Source organism: Saccopteryx leptura, chromosome 11, assembly GCF_036850995.1.
Source record: "Saccopteryx leptura isolate mSacLep1 chromosome 11, mSacLep1_pri_phased_curated, whole genome shotgun sequence".
NCBI lineage: Eukaryota > Metazoa > Chordata > Mammalia > Chiroptera > Emballonuridae > Saccopteryx > Saccopteryx leptura.
Window position 1 is genome coordinate 51,494,351 of NC_089513.1, and position 25,492 is coordinate 51,519,842.

General features: G+C 36.4%; 1 protein-coding gene across 4 annotated transcripts in view; it reads right to left on the reverse strand.

Moving 5' to 3' along the window:
• DLGAP1 (DLG associated protein 1) overlaps nt 1–25,492 on the reverse strand; it is a 978,693-nt gene that overhangs the window by 611,214 nt on the left and 341,987 nt on the right. For all 4 annotated transcript variants that reach the window (XM_066353621.1, XM_066353619.1, XM_066353620.1 and 1 more), the window contains exon 3: nt 7,313–7,419. The gene's annotated coding sequence lies outside the window, so the exon portion shown is untranslated. The remainder of the gene's footprint in view (nt 1–7,312; nt 7,420–25,492) is intronic.

Genomic DNA, 25,492 nt, shown 5'->3' on the forward strand with positions numbered 1-25,492 from the left:
GATGGGTATTAACTTCGTTCAACAAATTCATTCAAATTTACAGAGGTGGGGGAAAAGAGGTTTCATAGATGATCCCAAGTTTCTAATTTAAGCAATTGGGTGTGTGGGTAGTGGTGATATAGATGGGTACAGAACAGCAGAGGAGGGAAGAGCAGGTGGGAGGAGGCACTTAAGAGTTTAGTTTTGGAAATAATGAGTTTAATGTGCCCATGAAACACCAGAGGACATCCTCCTTTTTACTGCATAGAACCTAAACATGATTAAGAATTCAGGTCTGAGTTATTAAAGGGAATTAATTTGGGTAATAAGTCAAACTATGTCATTACTGTTTTGCTTTTGCTAGTTAATTATTTAGCAATCACTTAAATATACTTTTAATTTATGGCTTGAATTGCTTTCTCCTAAGTCTAGCTTCATAGGTCATGTAACACTCCAATTGGTTCATCTCAAATTGGCAGCATCCTTGTGTCAAAATATCACCTAATAAATTAGATTTAATCTTCAGCACTCTCTTCCTGATATAACAGTTTAAATTATCTCTAAAGACCAACTGTTTGCTTTCCACCAGTAAGACAACCAATACAGACATAGAATGCAGTAGTCAGGCGGCCGTGATGACAGATTTTCTGGGTTCCCGCCCTGCTCTGCCACATACTAGCTCTGAGTTCTTTGGCAAGTATTTAGCTCTTCCAAACCTGAGATTCTTCATCTGTGAAATGGAGAGTACATTTCAGAATGGATTCATGGCTTAGCACATAATTTAAATACAATACATGCACTTGAGAAGAGTTCGTGTTCTTCAGTTGTTGAATGAAGAAGTCTATGTATTAGCAATGAACAAAACTTGTAGTGTGTTGTTCACATCTCCTATATCTTCAAAACATTTTTTGTGAGCTTCCTCTATGATTGAGAAAATATCTTGGATCTGTTACTATGATGATATTTAATAATTCCCCCTTGTAATTATGTAATATTTTCTCATGGGCTATAGTAAGGATTAAATGAGTTAACTTGGGTAATGTAAAACACTGCCTGGTGAAGGAAGTGTGACACCCTATAATATGCCACTGTGGCATAGGGATTATTCTGAGCTGAAGGCACTTGGAAAACAGCAGGCAAAAGAACATGTAAATACATTTGTGTGCTTTCTTTTCTCCTGTTAATCTATCTATGTCAATTTAATTCCCAGGCTCAATCAAAGACCCTAAAAGGGCAAATATAAAATTATGCTTCCACTATACTAACATTACCTAAGTATTTAATCATGTTTGCTATCATGATTTTAATTTTAAAAACTAACAAAACCCTCAAGAATTTGAAGTGCCAGAGAAATAGGCATTGTGTATCACTAAAATTATTTTGTCAATTGTGTACCTTATTTGATTAATAATCCCAAATTACACTTAAATGGTAAAGAATTCTGGCACTAATGTTTAAATGGCATCATCTTTTCCCCAAACAGCTTTTATAATATAAATAAAATATTTTAGGTGAAAATTTCTAGCACATGACCGAATAAACTCAGCCAACACACAGGCCTTCCCTCCTTGTCTTTTTCTCTTATAATTCCTGTCAAGCTGCACATTTTTACTACCTCATAAATTATATCCTATCATACAACAAAGAATATTTATGTTTGTTACAGAGAATACTTGCTAGGTCATTTCATAAAAAATGACAATTTCATTTAGAATTGGTCTATGGAGAAATAACTATGTTACTGTGAAGGACTGTGAAGGACTGAGTTGTCTAAGTAAATGGTTTCATGACCATCACCACCACCATGCACTGTGTGTGTGTGTGTGTGTGTGTGTGTGTGTGTTTGTGTCTCCTTAGGGCTTGAACTAACCTCATCAGTATAATTTCCATTTTGACAGTGATATGTCTCTGAGGCATGACAAATAAACACACATACCACAATTAAATTTTAGTTATCTTACAGATGTCGGAAATAATCACGGCACTGAAACAGCACCACTAATTCTTAGCTCCTAAATTATCTCTGTCATAAAAAGTAAGAGTGAAATGGTAAGCTATACCTCAAAACACAGTAAGTTGAAGGGGATTTATAGGTTTAAATAGGATTAACTCCTCTGCTAGGTTGTTGAAATATTTCCCCAGAACATTTTTGATCTATTCCTGTTAAGTAGGCAGCTCTGAATTTCTGCTGAGAAAGTACTGGGCTTAACTAATAACAAACTGACAATTCAAACTAAAAAACACTTAAAAGGAGCAGGAAATATTTATTATTTGAACAAATCCTGTAGGAAGTGAATCATCTTTTGACCAAAATGTGATTTTTTTTGCCTGTGGATACAAGGCTATATCAGGCAAATTGGCTATAAAAATTGGTTTTTAGAGGACCCAAAAGAAAAGAATACCTTTGAACTTACTAAAATCAGATATAAAGAGTGGATGAACATTTATTCAGGCTAAACCTTTATCTTAAAAAAAACTTTATTTTAATTTCTGCCCAAACTGTGTCTAGATAACAAGATAGAAGATAAGACACAATTTGTAGACTTGATGCTTTGACAGTGAAGGAGTCACTCTTGAAATAAAGGACCTTGCTTGCTATGTGTAACCATCAGCATTGGATAGAACTAAATATTCCATGTAGAGGAAGAAGTATAATACATTTTTTCATTCATCTTATAAATTTCAAATGACTAAATCTGGGATACATTTTTGAAATTGTGTTCCTCTTTCAGAGTCTAGAGTAAAAATTTCTTAGCCTTGTAAAATTGTATTGGAGAAGAGGAAGGTAACTCAATTAACTTCTAAAGCCATGGTTTGAGCTCTGGTCAGCTTAGAGGCCTGCACAGGTTTTAAGAAATAAATATGTTCAGTATGTAAGCATGTAAGTGCTAGCTCTTTCTTAGATTATCTTTAGTCTTTAAAGCAACCTTTCTGGTAACACTAACACTGCCTCCATTTTACAGATAAAGATACTAAGGTACATAGAGCGGGTCAGTAAGTTCTCCAAACATGCTGTTAATTGAGAGTTATGTTTTACACTTAGATCTTTCTGTATCAAAACCCTGCTCTTCCAACTTGATTGTCAAATATGTGCCATTAGTCAAAAGATTGACACACACATACCTTTGTGTCTGATTTTAAGTAGCATTTCATATGATATGCATTTTAAGACTGCAAGATAAGGCACTAGAATGAATCCCTGGACACATTTATTCTAAGTCTTTCTTTTTATAATGAAGATTACTAAGACCTACCAAACCAGCCAAGGCATCCATGAAGGTAATAACAGTGTTGGAAGTAGGATTTTTTCTTTAAGCTGAACATTAGGCATGCCATAACATGACATGGAAATTTTTATGTCCTACTGTTAAAGTAAATTATAAAATATTAAAAAAAATAAGTTTTCAAGGTTCATGTTGTCATCCATTGTTATTATTTGTGCTAATACAAAGATATAATGAGCTTTCTCAAGGGTGCAGTTTGAAGGCTGATGTCAATAAAGAATACATAACAGAGAAAAAATGTGGAAACTTGGTTTAAAAAACATACAGAACAAATTTCACACTGAGCTCTAAAAGTAGGCATTGAGCTCAATTTCTGGAATAAATCAAAGAGTAGGCAGAAAACAGACAGCATGAACAGTTATTTTAGCAAGAAAAGTAGGATAAATTCACCAAGCCAATCATGGGATGATGTATGCGGATAAAAGATGCAGAGAGAAAATGTGCAATGTTGAAACATGAACACGTCTGAATGCAAGAAAGCAAAAAACCAGAAAGCACAATTGTCCTAAATGTGAACAAACATTCAAATTATGCTGCAGCTGCTAAATTTAAACTCAAGAAAGAGGCATTGGCAAAGGAATTCATTAAATAGATACAATTTTCTGGTTTCACATACCCATTGGCTGTTTTATAAAGTAAAAATATACAATTTGTCTTGACATAAATGACATTTCTCCCTCTTACTCTCTATCAAATAGCAGAAATTCCTTTTGTAAAAAACTCTGGTTATTAAAGGCTCTGAATCACAGAATTATTCCATCTAATAAAATGTCTTATATATTGAGTATGGTCTTATACAACAAGTAGGTTTTCATGTGAAGGAAGTAAGTCTTTCTTTAATGGCATATGCCAGAGCAGTTTCTTTCTAAGTTAAGTTTCTGGCTGAAATGAATCTTTGGTTGCAAAGCCTGTCCATTTGTCTTTCTGTCCTCCTTCCCTACCCCACTTCCAACCATCCAACACATTATTTATGACTGTAAAGTCTGTAACACAGCAGGTGCTATCAAATGTATCAAGAAGCTTATTGTTGGGGATTTTATTATATTAAGATGGTATGTAAGACTCAGATATATCTGAGTATATATATCAATAGTATTTCTGACCATAAGACTCAGACTTTGACCATAAACTAGTAGACCTCCCACAGCGGGGAAGTTGTCAAGTAAACCCTGTACTGCAATCAGTCTTTGATTCAAACTGCAATGTAGAACTTGTAGTGCTAGCCTGTACTATTTGTTTTACTTAGTGGTTCTTAAAGTAAGGCTTCTGCACCAGCAGAACAAGCATTAACAAGGAACTTGTCAGAAATGCAAATTCTTGAGCCTCATCCCAGACCTATCTATATTTGCAAACCGAAATGCATCAAAACCACTTGGAAGACTTGATTACAAATCACAGAGCTTGCATTACTAGACAGAGGTCCAGATCTACTGGTAAGTGAAGTCAAGGAATAAGAAATATGTCTGAAAAGCTAGAGTGGCAGGTTTTAAACGTTTGTTAAGAAGTTTGGACAATGATGAATTGGTAATTAGAAAATAGTTTCTGAGCAGAGAACAGACATAATCAGAACTTTAATTTAGCAAGTCTTTAGAGCTGAAGAAACCAAAGAGGCAATTGCATTGTTCTGGTCCGAAGGTACAGTCATTTACCCTTTCTTTGGAATTTGTCATGCCTCAAATGAACTGGGACTGTGCACGAGGTTTGCACTCTGTGCTCAGGGTGTGGCTGTTCTAAGAGATGCTTTCCCGGGAAGTGATTCTCTGCATCCCTGGTTTGATTCTGTCTTCTCTTTGGTATTTCCTCCTTGCCATCTGCTGATCCTCTGGTTGCCCGTTCCTGCCACCTTCTGCTGTTCTTTTCCCTTCCCCCCTCCATTTCATTTTCTTCATGAGGAATTTGCATGCTTAATGTACATCCTTCAATTTTAATGTGTTTTTTTAATTTTAATTTTAATTTTTTTTTTTTTTTTTTTTTTTTTACAGAAGCAGAGATAAACGGGGACAGACAGACAGGAATGGAGAGAGATGAGAAGCATCAATCATTAGTTTCTCATTGTGCGTTGCAACTTCTTAGTTGTTCATTGATTGCTTTCTCATATGTGCCTTGACCGTGGGCCTTCAGCAGACCGAGTAACCCCTTGCTGGAGCCCAGCGACCTTGGGTCCAAGCCGGTGAGCTTTTTGCTCAAACCAGATGAGCCCACGCTCAAGCTGGCGACCTTGGGGTCTCGAACCTAGATCCTTCCGCATCCCAGTCCGACGCTCTATCTACTGCGCCACCGCCTGGTCAGGCTTAAAATTTTATTTAAATGTTTTTTATTTGTTTGTTTTAATAGCTGCTCCTTACTGAGTTCATCAACTACATTCCTTTTCTGAATGGATGATCTTCTAGGTCACAACACAATGGAAGCCTTTACCTGACTTTATTTTAATCTTATGTCAATCCTTACACACATACATACACGAAAGAAGAAGAAGAAGAAGAAGAAGAAGAAGAAGAAGAAGAAGAAGAAGAAGAAGAAAAACAACCTGATTCAATTTAATGTTTTAAATCCATTTTGCTGGCTGACCATCCATGTCACATTAAATTCTGACATGCAAATTTGTTACTCATTTCACACAAAAAATGACACTGCTAACTGGGTTTTTTTCCCAGATAGGAAAGATAATTATTTTATGTTTGTGTATGCACCAACATCATTTTGTATATAAAACAACATACAGTGAATAGTAACTATAGATATAATAAGATGTTACTGCATTATCTCTAGCTATTCCAACATTTTGGTCATACTTCAAATTTTGTTATATAGTGTCTCCAATGTACATCTGGGCCAAGATGTAGTTCTCAGTTTGAAATGGAAAACTGATGAAAAAGTTAGTTTTGAAACAATTCACTCTGGTTCTATGACACTTGGATATAATTTTTTAATGACTTTAAAACACAAAGTAGTTTATTTAGGAGGAATATGTGATTCATTTCATGATTTAAAATAAAGTAGAGGAACTCTAAGAGATGGCTCCCTGCATCACACCACCATGGCCCACCTCTGACGTCAGCCACAGCTGCACTGACAGACCATTCTGTGCCAACTCGGTTCTTCTTGGTTTACAGTGTCTGCCTCCAGTGCAAACTCAGTGTCTTCCTGTTTTCTGCCTCATCTGGTGCCAGCACAGCCCAGAAGGTGGGGCTTTAATGCCCCTAGGAGCAACCCACAACCAAGGGGAGAAAGCTAGTGAACAAACTTACTGCACATGCTTCAGGCAGAAATTCTGGAAAGTTCTGGTGCCTTCTTGGGGATTCCAAGGAATCAAGTTCCTCGGGTCCACAGTGGTGAACTCGTTCACTCACTCTTATTTTGGTCTTTTCTTCCTGAATCACTCTCTCTGCTCTCTAACTCTTGATCCATGGGATCAGCTCCCCAATGAATTACCATGCCCGCATCATTCTCTCATACAAGCAACCTAAACAAAGATGCTAGTTTACTGAAGTACGCAGCAGTATCAGTCCCCTACACAGGAGTCCACGCAGATAGCATTCCTGATGTCATTAAGACCCTTCGTCTTTTCCTTCCCCAAACTACATAATAAAGTGAAAAGAGTGGAGATCATAGCATCGCCTCAAGTGTTTCCCTTGGCCTTTTAGCACATGTAGATAATGTTGTGCATGCTTGGGCTGATAAAGTAACATTTGTACAACACTAAGAAAAATTAAAATCTGATATTATGCCATCTATTTTCATAGTTCCGTGTCTAACCTAAGTACAACAATTTGGTCCACAGTCATGAAAATGGCATTTTCCTGACATGCCACTCCAAAATAACAAGAATGGAGATTAAACCTATCAAACACATCTCATCCAGAATCCATACGACAACTAGGGAGTGAAAAATAGTCTTTGAGTTCAGCAGCCTCTTAACATGTCTGGAATAACAAGCCAGAAATGTTTATAATCAAGTATTCCATGCTATCAAAAAAATTATTTCACATCAGACAGCTGAAGAGGAAGTGGTGGGGGTGTGTTATGTAAAGGAAAGAAGACACTTTTACCTTTGAATATCAATTCTTCATTTTTCTTTCTTCTAAGGCAGGAAACAATTCAAACGTTGCAGATTTTTTAACTTGTTATCACTCTTGACACATGAAGCACAACGGTTCTAAAACAACAAAATGCAATGATGAGATGGAATAACTAGTCTGAAACAAAAAGATACTTAAGGAGCTCTCATAAGAACCACTCTGGCAGGCTTTAATTCAATGACGTGAAGAGAGAGTTTCCTTGGAAATTTACATGGCCATGTTCTTACACGATGAAAACACTTTGTATTTTTATGCTTTCCAGAAAATAAAACCAGCCTCAAAAATGTCACTAGGCCCTGGCCATTTGGCTCAATGGTAGGGCATTGGCCCAGCGTGCAGAAGTCTCCAGTCCAATTCCTGGCCAGGACACACAGGAGAAGTGCCCATCTACTTCTCCACCCTTCCCTGTCTCTATTCTCTCTGTCTCTCTCTTCCCCTCCCGCAGCCAATGCTCCATGGGAGCAAAGTTGGCCCAGCGCTGAGGAAGGTTCCATGGCCTCTGCATCAGGTGCTAGAATGGCTCTGGTTGCAGTGGAGCAACACCCCAGATGGGCCGAGCATCGCCCCCTGGTGAGCATGCTGGGTGGATCCCGGTTGGGCGAATGTGGAAGTCTGTCTGTTTGCCACCCCCCACTTTTCACTTCTGAAAAATACACACACACACACACACACATACACACAAATGTCACTGTAATAAAACAGGTGTGGTATTCTCCGACCTACTTTTCTACTATTAATAATTTTACCTTCTTTAAAAAGCAGTAAATGCAAGTATCAATCACTTGATTTAATAAGATATATTACACACACACACAACCTTATTTACTTCCTATGTGTTACTTGTTTTAGCAACACTGCAACTAAGGAGCTGTGACTAAAAAAGGAGGGAAAAAATACTGTGCTTTCTACAGCAGTTCATCTGACATCACAGGAAGACAACAAACATGGCATAATCTTCCCAGCTCATACCAGGTGCATGCTATTGCCTACTCCAAACCATTCCCCCTCATTATTAATGGCGCCTTCTCAAGAAAGTGATAAAATGAGACTTCTAATGGAGCTCACACATATTGGAGAGGCACACATCCTGATCTCATCACCTGCTTTATGTTGAACTGTGACTATACTTTCTGAAAGGTTACAAAGAAAAGAATTGTGTTGCACACAAAAATGATCTGGTGTTGAAAAGGTGGGAAGCAACAGAGTTCTACTTCTCTATTCATTTGATCAATATACTTTTGCGGCCCTATGGAGCATGTTAAAAGTGTCAGGAAAGAATGAGAAAAATAATAAATCCAAGAATTAAGCAGAGATGTAATGAGATTTGTAACTGAGAATACTGGGGTGAATAATTTTTTTAATCTTCTAAATTTTTTATAAGAATTACAGGGCCTGAGCCCTGGCTGGTTAGCTCAGTTGGTTGGAACATTATCCCCAAATGGTTTGATCTCCAGTCAGGGCACATATGCATAGAAGCAATCAATGAATGTAACAACAAATAAATGCCCACATTGCCCCCTCCTTTCCTCTGTCTCTATAATCAATCAATTGAAAAATTGAAAGAAAGAAAGAAAGACAGAAAAAAGAAATTACAGTGCCCGAATGAATGTATAAATTATCTTACAGAAGAGGAATTAGAAACCAGAAGAGGTGAAGTGGCTAGCCCAGTTATATTCTACTAATAGACACAAAGGCCGAATGACATCCCAGAATGTCTATCTTGAAGTTCAGTCCCTTTAGAAACTCATAACAGTGTATTTGTTTTCAAAAGGGAAACCAAACTTTCAAAAAGTTCAGAACTTATACAATCTCTGAAGAACTTGATTGAGCGATATTTGAGACTGGTGAAGTTGACAGGTTAAGTATTAGAATTCTGCAGGCAATAAAGTTAATTTTCTAAATATAATTTTAAAATTAAAAATAAAAGAATAAAAATACTGTGTATTCTCATAGCACTTAAAATATGCTGGGAGGCCCTGGCCGGTTGGCTCAGCGGTAGAGCATTGGCCTGGCGTGCGGGGGACCCAGGTTCGATTCCCGGCCAGGGCACATGGGAGAGGCGCCCATTTGCTTCTCCACCCCACTCCCCTCCTTCCTCTCTGTCTCTCTCTTCCCCTCCCGCAGCCAAGGCTCCATTGGAGCAAAGATGGCCCGGGCGCTGGGATGGCTCCTTGGCCTCTGCCCCAGGCAATAGAGTGGCTCTGGTCGCGGCAGAGTGATGCCCCAGAGGGGCAGAGCATCGCCCCCTGGTGGGCAGAGCGTCGCCCCTGGTGGGCGTGCTGGGTGGATCCTGGTCGGGCGCATGCGGGAGTCTGTCTGACTGTCTCTCCCCGTTTCCAGCTTCAGAAAAATACAAAAAATAAAAATAAAAAAAATATGCTGGGAATATTATATTTTCACTTATATCTGACTTATCCAGGGTACAAAGAATAAAAATGAGATTCAATTATCCAGCACTATCAGGTATATATATGATTATGAACCATGCTTTAACTATAATTAATATATTAAATATTCCCTATATTCTACTAAACCAGATAAGCTCTGAAAGAAATTTCCCCCTATATATATGAGCAATCGGTAACTCATGAAGATAATGGAAAATTGATCATTGTTAAAACATGTAGAATTGTCCATTTATTCCTTTATAAATATTTATTGAGAATATTTTGTGCTAGACATTGTGCTTAATTGACTGTAGAAACAAAATTGAGTGAAGAGAAGAAGGGAGAAATTAGAAAAAATGGCAGAACAGTAGAGGGTGCTGTGGGGAGGTGGAGCTAGGGATGGATCAAGGGTGCATCAAGGCTTTTTATAATAGCTTTGATTCTAAGAGTGAAATGGGGACCATCATGGGAATTTGAGCTCAGAATTAACATAGCTTATATTTCAACAAGCTCATCTTGGCTGCTGGTTGGGAAATGACCATAGGGAGGTCAGGAAAGAAGCACGTGGCAAGTTTATCCTCTTGGAGAGGCAAAATATTAGATCAGATGCAGGTCCAGCTAGTGGGGAGTGGTCAGATCCACTCTGGGTTTATTCTAAAGCAAGGGTCAAAGCATCTCTTAATGGCTTGGGTAGAGAGGGTTAGAACAGAGGGAGGTGGCCTGACCTGTGGTGGCGCAGTGGATAAAGCATCAACCTGGAAATGCTGAGGTTGCCGGTTCAAAACCCTGGGCTTGTCTGGTAAAGGCACATATGGGAGTTGATGCTTCTTGCTCCTCCCCTTCTCTCTCTCTCTCTCTCTCTCTCTCTCTCTCTCCCCTCTCTATAATGAATAAATAAAATCTTAAAAAAAACATTTTAAAAGAGGGAGGCAAGATGACCCTAAGGCTTTTAACCTAAGTAACTAAAGAGTGCATCCCCATCACTTGAGATGAGAACGTTTGTAGCTAAAGGAGACTTTGGGGAAGAGAGGATGACTTTAGTTTGCCATATTGATGTGAAGATGTCAGTGCTAAGTGGGCTTGTCCTACAGGTGGATAGATAATACAATACTGGAATATGGGTGAGAAGCCTGGGCGGGGCTTAATAATGAAACTTTCAGAAGACTTTGTGGTTTAACATAGGTAACTGGTAATATTTGTAATATTCTTATTTTTTCCTACCAGAGATGATTATGTAGGGGTTAAACAAAATAGTAAATGCAAACACAGTACTTGGCACATAAAAGAAACTCAACATATTTTAATTCTCTTCTGTTTCTTGTTTCAACTATTTATTTCCCTGTTGACTATATTATAATATTGAGTCTATCTTTCTGTGAAAAATATAAATTTTCTGCAGGACATAATAAAAATTGTACTTTCCATTCTGGCAATTCTTTTAAAAATATAGCAAAATAAGATCCTGATAAAATATTAATAGTGGTATTTAATAAATCATAAAATAAACCTCCCAGGTAGGTAGCAAGGTATATTTTGTTTTGTGTACATGTAAAAGATCTAAAAAAAAAAAAAAAAAAATTAAGAGTGACGTCAGAGAAATGGTGGCATGAGAGATATTCCTGATCTCTCGCCTTGAAATTTCAACAAATTCTACAACTATATGCAGACCAAAACCCCCAGATGAACCTGAAATATACGTACACCAGATAGACAAAGATATGATTTTGCAAGAAGGTGGCCAAAGATAGAATCTGCTCACAGAAAAAAAAAAATGCCAGAGGACTGAGTCTTTCTCTTTCTTCAGGGACCGGATGGAGGGAGGCACTGTTGGTGCAGGCTTTGTCTTGGAGCCAGAGTCAGGAGGAGAGTCAGGGAGGAAGGCGCTGAGATAGGGGTGATGACCAAGAATGGGGAGCGGGGCCATTTCCCGGCATCTGCTGCACTTGTGGTTGCAGGCGCTGGGTGACTGTAGGTACTGGGCACACACAAAGCCCTTGGTGCGCTCCCAAGAACTGCATGTGAATAGATTATGGAGATCAGCCCCAGAACACTGGGGCATATTTCATCTGCCTGCCTGACTGGCAGAGTTTAGCCTTGTAATACCAGATGCGCTTGATCTGGGATCTGTGCCCCACCTGTCCGAAGCTCAGGCACTGCCTCACTAGGCAAAGTTTAGCATGGGTGGGCAGGATGCCGCAATCTATGATCTCTGCCGCAAATGCTCCTGAATCTCTGACACCAGATTGTGGAGCACAGCCCCTGCCCTGCCCAGGGCTGCACTTTGAGTGCTTAGAGTGGTATTGGAGGAGGGACTGGACTGTCTCTTCAGCCTCCCAGGCCCGCATGGCTCCCCTTACTGTGAGAACAGTGGTGGTTGTGGACTCTCCTCAGCTGAGTCTCCAGGTTGCTCTCCCCTGTGAGAGGCGGGAGTGCCCAGGTGTTTGATCCCCTGCTTTGTTGGGTCATGTGGGAGGGCCCTGGAGGACCCCTGGTTTGCCATTGCTAGAGTCATAAAATTGGAAAGCCCTAACAACAAGCCCCTCCTACCAATGCGATGGCTCTGCCTGCATCATTATAACAGTGATGCATCACCAGAACTCTACCCAAGACTCTAGCAGAGGCAAATCTTGTAGTACAGCACGTCCTACCGGAGAAAAGAATAATTATCTCTTGTTGGGGTAATTAACAATATCACTCACAAATGTCATCAAGGATAAAGAAATCAAATACAGATATACAAGACAGAGATGTAGCTCAGATAGATGATAAAAAATCTTCAGGAAAAAATTTCAAATACATGGAAACCTTGGAGCTTAATGACAGAGAATTCAAAATTGAAGTTCTAAAAATACTCAATAAGATAAAGAAAACACTGAAAGACAATTGAGTGAGCTCAAAAGACAACTTAATGAACAAAAAGAGTACTTCACCAGGGAAATTGAAACTTTAAAAAAAAAACAGATGAAAAACTCAATATATGAACTGAAAAATGAGGTAACAAGCTTAGCTAATATATAGAACAGGCCAGGTAGAGGAGAGAATCAGTGACACTGAAGACAGGCAACTAGAGATACTATAGAGAGAAAAAAAGAGAGACTTACAAATTTTAAAAAAATGAGAAAGTCCTACAAGAATTGTCTGGCTTCATCAGGAAGAGCAATATAAAAATAATGGGTATATTAGAAGAATAAGAGAGGAAAAAGGGAATGGAGAACATATTGAAATAATTAACTGATGAGAACTTCCCAAGCCTGTAGAAAGAGTTAGAGCTTTGCTTCAATATAAGAAGCAAAAAGAACACCAAGTTACCTCAACCCAAACAGACCTACTCCAAGGCACATCGTAATGGAATCATCAGAAACCAATGAAAAAGAAAAAATCCTCAAGGCAGCTAGGGAGAAGAAGAATATAACATATAAAGGAAGGTCCATTAGGCTATCGTCAGATTTCTCAGCAGAAACTCTACAAGCTTGAAGAGAGTGGACCCCAACATTTAAATTACTGAAAGAGTGGAGCTACCAGCCAAGAATACTATATCCATCAAAGCTATTCTTCAAATATAAAGGGGAAATGAAAACATTTATAGACACACAGAAGCTAAGGACATTTATTGCCAGAAAACCCCCACTACAGGAAATACTAAAGGGGGACATCTGACCAGATACAAAGAAAAAAAATTACAAGTAAAACTTTTAACAAAATGACAATAAAAACAAGGATAAGCTGTGACAACAATAACATAAAAAGGGAGAGGATAAAGATCAGCAGTAGTAAAGGAGGATGGAGTGCAGAAGCACTCATGAAATAATGAACTCTAATAAATATGATAATTTTTCTTTTAATAACCTAATGGTAACTAACCCTGAAAATGCCACTACTGAAACATATAGCTTAAAAGTGAAGAAACAGAAGAAAGAAGTATGAAAGACCACCAAACAAAAACAAATGACAGAAAAACAGAAAAGAAGAACCAAACAAGACACAAAGCGATCAGAAAGCAGTATATAAAATGACAATAAGAAATCCTCAAGTGTCAAAAATTACACTAAATGTAAATGGATTGAAATCACCAATAAAAAGGCAGAGAGTAGCAGATTGGATCAAGAGGAAAAACCCATGAGTATGCTCCCTTCAAAAGACACATCTAAGCTACAAGGATAAAAGTAGATTCAAAATGAAAGGTTGGAAAATGATTCTCCAAGCAAATAATATCCAAAGAAAAGCAGGTGTAGCCATACTCATATCTAACAATGCTGACTACAAGACAACAAAGGTAACCAGAATCAAAGATGGATATTTCATAATGATAAAGGGGACGTTGTATCAAGAAGACATAACACTTCTTAATATATATGTACCAAACCAGGGAGCACCAAAATATATAAGACATCTACTAACTGGTCTATAAGTACAAATCAAAAAGAATATAATCATACTTGGAGACCTCAATACAACATTAATGACTTTAGATTGTTCATCCAAACAGAAATTCAACAAAGAAATATTGGCCTTAAATGAAACACTAGAACAAATGGACATAATACATATCTAGAGGACATTTCATCCCAAAACGTCAGAGTGTACATTTTTCTCCAATATACATGGAACATTCTCAAGAATTGACCATATACTTCGCCACAAAAAGAACATCAACAAATTCAGAAAGACTGAAATTTTACCAAGCACATTCTCTGACCTTAAGCCTTTGAATCTAGGATTCAACTGCAAAAAAGAAGTAAACAAACCCACAAAAATATGGAAATTAAATAACATACTTTTAAACAATGATGGGTCAAAGAAGAAATAAAAAAAGATCAAAAGATATATACAGACAAATGAAAATGACAACACGATATATCAGAATCTCTGGGTTGTAGCAAAAGCAGTAATAAGAGTGAAGTTCATATCATTACAGGCTTATATGAAAAAACAAGAGAAAGCCTAAATAAACAACCTAACATCACATTTTAAGAAACTAGAAAAAACAGAACAAAGGTAACTCAAAACCAGAAGAACGAAAATAATAAAAATTAAAGCAGAAATAAATGAAATAAAGAACAGAAATACTATAAAAAATTTGATACAACAAAGAGTGGGTTCCTTGAAAAGATCAACAAAACTGACAAACCACTGGCAGGACTCACTAAAGAAAAAAGAGAAAGGACTCATATAAACAAAATCCAAAATGAAAGAGAAGAAATTACCACAGATACCATACCTATACAAAGGACTATTGCAGAATACTATAAAAAGTATATGCCACCAAATTCAAAATCTAGAAAGAATGGATAAAGTCCTAGAACAATACAATCTTCTTAGACTGAATCATGAAGAAATAGAAAGCCTAAATAGACCTATCAGCAGGGAGGAAATAGAAAAAACTATCAAAAACCGCCCTCAAAATAAAAGTCCAGGGCTAGACGGCTGTACTAGTGAATTCTATCAAACATTCAAAGAAGATATGCTCCTATCCTTCTTAAAGTCTTCCAAAAAATTGAAAAAGAAGCAATACTTCCAAACATATTTTATGAGGCCAACATAACCCTCATACCAAAACCTGGTAAGGAACACAGAAAAAGAAAACCACAAAACAATATCTCTAATGAATACAGATGCAAAAATCTTAAACAAAATACTAGCAAATAGAATACAACACCTTAAAATTATAATTCATCCTGCTCAAGTGGGTGGGATTCATCCCCAAAACACAAGGATGGTTCAACATAAGTAAAATAATTAACGTAATACACCATATCAACAAAACAAAGAACAAAAACCATATGATTCTATTAATAGATGCAGAAAAGGCATTCGATAAAATACAGCCTTTTTATATTTAAAACACCCAACAAAATGGGTATAGAAGGAAAATATTTCAACATAATAAAGGCCATTTATGACAAACCATCAGCTAACATCATACTAAATGGTAAAAACTGAAAACTTTTCCTCTAAAATCAGGCTGCCCACTCTCTCTCCTCTTATTCAACATAGTGCTGGAAGTTCTAGCCAGAGCAATCAGACAAGAGAAAGAAATAAAAGGCATTTATATTGGGAAGGAAGAAGTAAAGGTTTCACTTTTTGCAGATGATATGATCCTGTATATAGAAAACCCCAGACTCCACAGAAAGGCTATCAAAAACAATAAGCCAATACATTAGGGTTGCAGGATACAAAATTATCAATAGTATACAGAAGTCTATTGCTTTCGTATATGCCAACAATGGAACTTTGGAAAAAAAACTTAAAAAAATATTTTTTTACAGTTGCAACAACAACAAAACCTAAGAATAAGCATAACAAAGAATGTAAAGAACCTATATACTGAAAATCACAAAGCATTATTAAAGGAAATTGAAAAAGACACAATGAAATGGAAAAATATCCCTTGTTTGTGGATAGGAAGAATAAATATAATTAAAATGGCCATATTACCCAAAACAATAAACACATTTAATGCAATTCCCATCAAAATTCCAATGTCATTTTTTAAAGAAATGGAACAAAAAATCATCAGGTTTATATGGAACCATAAAAAACTCTGAATAACCAAAGTAATCATAAGGGGGGAAAAAACCCTGAAGCTGGAGGCATTACAATACCTGACTTCAAATTATACTACAGAGCCACAATAATCAAAACAACATGGTACTGGCAGAAAAATAAACACACTGACCAATGGAATAGAATTGAGAGTCGAGAAATAAAACTGCATATATATGGTCAAATCATCTTTGATTAAGGAGTCAAAAACACAAAATGGAGAAAAGAAAGCCTCTTCAATAAATGATGCTGGGAGAATTGGAAAGCCACATGCAAAAGATTGAAACTTGACTACAGTTTGTCTCCTTGCACAAAAATTAACTCAAAATAGGTAAAAACCCTAAATATAAGATCTGAAACAATAAATTTCACAGAAGAAAACATAGGTACTAACTCATGGACCTTGGCAGTAGAGAATATTTTATGAATTTGATCCCAAAGGCAATGGAATAAAGGCAAAGATAGATGAATGGGACTACACCAGACTAAGAAGCTTCTGCACAGGAAAAGAAACTGACAATAAAACAGATAGACAACCAACTAAATGGGAGATGATATTTTCAAACAACAGCTCAGATAAGGGGTCAATATCCAAAATATGTAAAGAACTCACAAAATTCAGCAATAAATAAGCAAACAATCCAATTAAAAGATGGGAAGAAGACATGAACAGACACTTCTCCCAAGAAAAAATACAAATGGCCAATAGATATATGAAAAAATTCTCTTCTTCACTAGTTGTTAGAGAAATGCAAATCAAAACTACAATGAGATACCACCTCACACCTGTTAGATTAGCTATTATCAACAAGACAGGTAATAACAAGTGCTGGAGAGGCTGTGGAGAAAAAGGAACCCTCATCCACTCTTGGTGGGAATGTAAATTAGTACAACCACTATGGAAGAAAGAAAGGTGGTTCCTCAAAAAATTAAGAATAGAACTACCATATGACCCAGCAATCCCTCTACTAGGTATATATCCCCAAAACTTGAAAACATGGATGTGTACGTAAAGATACAGTCACTCCCATGTTCATCGCAGCATTGTTCACAGTGGCCAAGACATGGAAACAGTCAAAATGCCCTTTCATAGAGGATTGGATAAAGAAGATATATACATATATACAATGGAATACTATTCAGCCATAAGAAATAATGACATAGTATCATTTATGACAACATGGATGAACCTTGATAACATATTGAGTGAAATAAGTAAATCAGAAAAAGCTAAGAACTTCCTTTCTGTCTTTCCCTATTTGTGCCTCTCTTTATCTCTCTCTGTCTCTGTCACACAAAACAAACAAACAAAAACCCTACAGATGACCAAGGGGCCTCACAGCGGGGAGCAAAATATGCCACCCCAAAACACACCACTTTGGCATATTGATTATTTTGAATTGAAAGTACTTGAGAAACAGCTCATGCAAGGACACTTTGACCTCCTCTGCTTTCCTAAAGAAGAAGATTAATGTTCCATGTGAAAGGTATCCTCCTTGTACCAGGATAAGCCATCCTTGTCACCAAAGACAGGGACTTTAGGGCCAAGAAGGCTGAATAAGAAAACTTTGTTACTTCTTCATCAGTTTATTACCCCAAGCAGGAACCTCTCTGTCTTGCTCATTCATCAGAAATCTCTTGTTTCCTGTCTAAAAGGTATAAATGCTCCTGCTTCAGTCACTTCTTTGAGTTTCATATTTTTATGGGTCTCCCATATATAAGAAATTAAATTTGCCTTTCCTCTGATAATTTATATCAAATTAGTTATTAAACCAGCCAAAGAACTAGGAGGGAAGAAGGAGAATTATTTCTGCTCCTACACCTATCATAACTTTTGCTCTTGAACTTTTTCACCTGTATTAGCCCAGTTATGCTGAAAATGATGACAATGAGAGAAAGAGAAAGGGCAATCCATAGTTCTTTTTGTTCAACCTTCCTCAGTCATCATTAAGCCAACAGGAGACAGGATTGGTAGAATGTGCACATATCAAGAAATGAAATAAAAATAGTTGAGTAAGTTTTATGTAGTGTTTTCACTGTCTGATAAGAACGGTATACATATGCATATCTACTAAATACAAGTTGCATAATTTTGGTGACTCTGCATAGAACTTAAGTATTCTTATATTTACATTGTACAGTATAAAGGTGAACAGTAAAATTCATGCTAATAATTTAAACTTTTGTTTTTGTCTTTAGTTGTAACTACATTAAATAGTAAAGAAAAAGATTATGATAAGTTGAGAGAGAAATGGCAGAAGAAAGAAAAGTTTTATATTTTGGCACATTTACACAAACCTTTTGCCATGCTCTTTGAACAAGTGACCTGTGTTCTCACTGTGCCCTGGGCCCTGCTAATTATGCAGTTATTAACATCCACCTTGTTGTAATGACCTGAGACAAACTCTAGTATGTGCTTCAAGCATTAATTTGTTTTTTAATCATTGTATATAGGATTTTGGAAATAAACCACCGACTTATGAAGATCCTAATACAACTACGAACTAAACTCCTGTAACCTAGTCTCCGTTCTCTTCACATGCCCCTCATGTCTTCTCCTTCTTTTAAATAACTTCCTGAACATCAGACCAAAGCTCCTTTTTCAACCCAACCCATCTCAGAAGTCCTTCTGGGTTTTACTTCCCTTCTAAAAAGTCTCTTCCACCCTAATCCACTTGAAAGAATGGGCTATAGTCTATTTCTGAACAACTGAATATGATATTTTTTAAATGAGATAATGTGCTTTTAGTCTTTTTCATTCCTTTTAAAAATATTATTGGGGGTGACATTGATTAATTAAAAGAAAAACTAAAAATGATTATTTATTTATTTATTTAATTTTAACAGGGTGACATTGATCAATAAATGTACATAGATTTCAGGCAAACATCACTCCATCATCTGATTAGTCAGTTATGTTGTATATTCATCACCTGATGTCAAATCATTTTTCATCTCCTTATACTGTATTTATCCGTCTTTACACCCTTCCCTTAACCCCCTTTTTCTCCCCTGTATCTCCCTTCTCCTGGTAACCACTGCATTCTTATCTATGTCCATGAGTCTCAGCTTTGATTTTTAAAATGAGGTAATAGGTGCTCAGATATAACCAAAAGTTTTTCCAATCAATTGGAATGAGATGCAGAGATGTTAAGAAAATGACTAAATTTTAATGCTGGTAGCAGAGATTTCACAACACAGACCTAGGTAGTGTGGTGTCAGCATGCACTCACAGTTTCACCTGTCAGTGCCTGCCTCAAGCCAAACACACATGAACTCATTTTCACTCACCTATCTGTAAAACTCACCTAGCTGTCAAGACTTGCAAAGTACAATACATCATGTTCCAAGAACGTTAAACAAATTACTTCATTTCAATATTATGATTATCCTAATTTACAAATGCTAAAATTGAAGCATGGAGAGATTAAATTACTTGGCAAAAAATCTCAGAAAATTTTGGAGTCAGGATTTAAACCTAGTTATTTTTTATCATTATGCTATGTCTTACTCTTTTGCATCAGATTTAGCTTTCTTTATTTTTAAAAATCAACTTTCCATGCCAAAGTATAGAAAGCCTTTTTAAAACATTAAGCTGGTAATTAGTTTAATTGCTAGAGTCAAATTTTTGGTAGCCAGAGACCAAAGTCTTAATTCCAAGCCTGAATATGCCAGTTGGCAACACTGGTTTCATGGCTATGAACTGTAACTTTCCAGTCAACCACTTCCCACATGCATGCTGCCAATCACCAATTAGCGAACTGTGCACTTTTAAATATGGGCTGGACTTTATCACTGATCAAATCTGATTTCTTCATTTAATAGATTTAAAAAGGCACAGAGAGGTTAGGAGGCATACTTGAGATCACACAGCAAATTAGTAGCAGAGCTGGGACACTAATTTAGATTATACTAAATTTGAAGTCTTCATCTCATACAACAAAGGCAGCCAATATTGGCTATTTCTTTGCATAGTGTCTTACAAAAAAAATGTATTGATATAGTCAACAAATATTGAGTGGCTACTCTGAGCCAGAAACTATTTTAGGTACTGGGTTTAGGGTAGTAAATAAATTCCTGCCTCCACGGAGCTTTACAATCTGCTATTGTAATAGAATATACTGAATTTTTAAATGATAAAATGTTATATGAATTTAATTACTTTGAATTTAATCACTGACAAAAAAAAAGTTTGAAGAACTGGCTTGAAATATGGATAATCCAAAGCTAGAATGTCTCAAGGACAGATGACCTAAGTATTATACTTACTATTTTGTACATGTAATCAAAGCCTGGTCATTATACAGAAATAAGGGTGGTGTTCGTTTTGTAGTATCAGTGGAAAGATGGATGGGGTAAGGTTCCTGCTCTCAGGAAACTTAAGAATGAACTGTGAGTTATGTAGATTAGAGAAGAACATTTCCCCATCAAATTAAACTTCTTTAAGTAAATCCCACAGTATTTTAAAATTATATTTTACTCCATGGCAATTAAAAATCATTCTCTCTAGCTGCTGTGAATCACAGCTATAATTAAGTGAATAATCTGCAAACCCCAAAACCCAGTTAAATGTTCTCAAATTGATCTATTTAAAGTCTTTTACAGTTTTCCAACTTTATTTTGTGTCAACTTGTCCAGGAGCAGAGGAATAACAATAATAAAATCAGAATTTGCCTCTAAATCAATATATAATACAATCTCTTCCTTTTGGCAATAATTATTATGATAAAGTGACAAAAACTGAGCTCTTTAGTCACAAAGGCTGGCTGCATTTGCTTTCAGCCTGAATAAAAACAACTGTCCTAAAGCTAATTTATCATGGAAAACCAGAAGCAGGGTCGTTTAAAGTACTATATTAAGCCTATTCTTTAATTACAATATTTTCCAATGTCAGTACACTCCATTATTTGCAATAACTAGGATTTTAAAAAATATAAATTATGTTTTGAACCAATCACAAACTTTGCTTTTGTGTCTTCCAAGAAAGCAAATTGTTCAGCTTGTTTCCCCCACCTAATATGTACGTTGAATAGATATGGTTGACTTCATACTCTCCTGAACACCCTGCTGCTGAGAGGCAACATTAAATCACCTTGAATAAAACCCAGCAATAGAAACACACAAGAAGACACTAGAAGCTAAATATAGTTCATTGTTACAAATTCATAGCCATCTTCATTTTAAGTGCTAAACTATGAAGAGGTACCTTCTAATATACATATACTCACTATTCAAAAGTGTATTTTCATCTGTTATGAATTCTTTATTTGCTATTTTTGAGGGCTAAATATACAAGAATTCACATTCAGAAAATATCCTGAATGTCAACTGTTGGAGAAAAACCTAAATGGTTAGTAACTGTAGTTGAACTACCTTGTATTACTCACACCTACATACCTTCCCCTTTCGAAGACCCAGTGAGGAAAACACATTTCAGTGTCAAGGTTAGCTAATACATGAAAGCATACTGTAGAGTGCTCCCGAATGCACTTGGCTTTAACTTAATTTCTTTGGTTCCCTCACAGTTCACATGGGGCTGAAAATTCAGTAGAAGGAAGTTGTGTACATACTTCCCATGGCCAATGCCATCACGATAAAATGTCTTCTAAAATAGAGGGCAATAATGCTACCTTTTATGTTACTTAGGTGAGATAGTCTATTCCAGAGGCAAAAGCAGTGCAGGCAGACAGGAAACCTCTTTTTATTTCCTTTATCTCTGACATGGATGAGAAGTGTATAGGGCCATTTCTAGAAATGGCTATAAGGGATATATTTTGTCTTTGGCATTTTTGGGGTACATTTCTTTCTCATTTTTATACATTTTTTCAAATTTTGTTATACAAGGTTGCTTTCATTAAACTGTAATACCTGACAACAAAGTGCCCATCCTAGAGAACCTCTTTGTCCTTGCACACCTAACACATTTCTTCCTAACTTAGAGACATCCAGAGGACTGACCATCAAAACCTAATTCAGTTTCCTCAGGCTGGGACCAGTGATATACCTCAACAACACTAGATAAACCCCAAAGACCAAAATAGCAATGGAAAGGCACTGAAAGGTAAACTGTAATTGGCCCATAAAAGTAGGGAAAGACCTGCATTTTACTTAAACAGTGACTGCCTGCTACTATAAAAGACTTAAATAGGTAACAGACAAAATGTTCAGGACATAATTAAAAGCTACCTGTGATACCAAATAAAAATCACAACTTACATGAGAAAGGACAATTAACTGATGTTAAGATTAAGTTGAAGTGAAGTGGGTACCAGGGGGAAGGAAATGTGGGGAGGGCGAAAGGGACTTGAGTGAACGAGGAGGGGGAGGGGGTGGGGGAAGGGTGTAAAGAGGGACAAATATAATGTGACAAAAAATGATTTGACTTTGGGTGATGGGTATACAACATAATTAACAGTTCAAATGCTATAGAAATGTTCACCTGAAATATATGTACTCTTATTGATCCATGTCATCATCTTAAAGTCAATTTTCTAAATAAAATAAAAAATAAAAGATTAAGATGAGTCAGATGGTTGAATTCTCTGGTATGGGTTTTAAACAACTATGAAACAACTTTTTCAACAATCACATTGTCTTTTAGAACACTTTTGAAAATATAAAAAATTCACTGAATAAATATAGGTTATAATATATAAACATATAGGGATTATAGAATTGGAAAAAACAATAACAGAAATAGTAATAATGTAACTTGGTGGATGGGCTTAAAAGAAGAATAGAAAAAGAACATACCAATTCATCCAGTGTGAATAGCAGAGGCTAGATAGAATATTTTTAAAATAAACAGAAACTTCAGGATCCTATAGATAGTAACAAAACACCCAACATTTATATCATTGGACTAACAGGGGAGAGGAGATAAAGAATGGGCCTGGAAGAATATTCAGAGGAAACAGTGGCTGAACACTTCCCAGATTTGGTAAAATACACTTTTCTACAGATTCAAGGATGTGAGAAAATCCCAAATAGAATAAATCCAAAGAAATATACACAAAAGCACATTATAATTAAACTTCTGAATATGAAAGATAAAAAAAAATATTTTAAGGCAACCAGACTGAAACAACTGTTTTTATAGGAGAATATCAATTTGAATAATAGCACATTTCTTATTTGATACCATGGAGGCAAGAAGAAAGAGGCAAAATGTTTTTTAAATAATGAAAGAAAAACCTGAAAATAACCTGTCAACTGTAAATTTGATATTCAGCAAAAGTATCCTTCAGAAATAAAGAGGAAATAACTTTCTTATACAGAGAAGAATTAAAATAATTTGTAACTAGCAAACTTAACCTTAAAGTTTGGCTATAGAAAGTTTTTTAAACCAAAAGAAAGTAATAAAAGAAAATCATGGAGTAGAAGGAAAGAAACAACAAGGACAAGAACAGAAATACAGTTATATACATGAGTTATATACAGTTATATATGAGGTTCTACCAGCCAAGAATACTATATCCATCAAGGCTATCCTTCATATACGAAGAGGAAATAAAGACATACACAGATATAGAAAAGATGAGGAAATTTATCAATAGAAAACCCCCACTTCAGGAAATACTAAAGGGGGTTATCTGACCAGAAACAACAAAACAAAACAAAATCACAAGTAAAACCTCCAACAAGATCACAATAAAAACAAGATTAATTTGTGACAATGAAAACAAAAAAGGGGAGAGGACAAAGATTAACAGTAGCAAATGAGAATGGAATGCAGAAGCACTCATGAAATAATGTACTACAATAAATATGATATATATAGTTTTTGTTACCTAATGGTAACCACCCCTGAAAAAAACCACTACAGAAACACATAGCTTAAAAAAAGAAGAAACAGAGGAAAGAAGTATGGAATACAACCAGACAAAAACAACGACAAAAAAGAAACAAAAGAGAAGAACCAAACAAGATATAAAACTATCAGAAAGCAATATATAAAATGGTAATAGGAAAACCTGAAGTGCCAATAATTACATTAAATTGTAAATGGATTGAACTCACCAATAAAAAGACACAGAGTAGCAGTGTGGATCAAAAAAGAAAATCTAACTGTATGCTCCTTCGAAAAACATATCTAAGCTATAAGGATAAAAACAAATTCAAAGTGAAAAGTTGGAAAACAATTCTTGAAGCAAATAACATCCAAAGAAAAGCAGGTGTAGCCATAGTCATGTCTAAAAATGCTGACTACAAGACAGCAAAGGTAATCAGAGACAAAGATGGTCATTTCATAATGATAAAGGGGACATTGAATCAAGAAGACATAACACTTCTTAATATATATGCACCAAACCAAGGAGCTCCAAGTATATAAGACATCTACTAACTGATCTAAAAAATAAAAACGACAAAAATATAATCATAATTGGAGACCTCAATACACCGCTGATGGCACTAGGTCATTCATCCAAACAGAAAATCAATAAAGAAATATTGGCCTTAAATGAAACACTAGAACAATTGGATATGATAGATATCTACAGAACATTTCATCCCAAAACACCAGAGTATACATTTTTCTCTAGTGTACATGGAACATTCTAAAGAATTGACCATATGTTGGGCCACAAAACTAACATCAAAAAGTTCAGAAAGAGGCCCTGGCCGGTTGGCTCAGTGGTAGAGTGTCAGCCTGGCGTGCAGGAGTCCCAGGTTCGATTCCCATCCAGGGCACACAGGAGAAGTGCCCATCTGCTTCTCCACCCCTCCCCTTCTCCTTCCTCTCTGTCTCCCTCTTCCCCTCCCACAGCCAAGGCTCCACTGGAGCAAAGTTTGCCCGGGCACTGAGGATGGCTCTGTGGCCTCTGCCTCAGGTGCTAGAATGGCTCTGATTGTGGCAGAGCGATGCCCCAAGATGGGCAGAGCATCGCCCCCTGGTGGGCATGCCGGGTGGATCCCGGTCGGGCGCATGCGGGAGTCTGTCTGACTTCCTCCCCATTTCCAGCTTTGGAAAAATACAAAAAAAAAAGTTCAGAAAGATTAATATTGTACCAAGCATATTCTCTGACCACAAACTTTGAAAGTAGAATTCAACTGCAAAAAAGAAGTAAACAAACCCATAAAAATGTGAAAATTAAATAAAATTTTTAAAGTTGAGTGGGTCAAAGAAGGATAAAAAAGATCAAAAGATATATACAGACAAAAGAAAATGACAATACGACATATCAGAATCTCTGGGATGCATCAAAAGCAGTAATTAAAG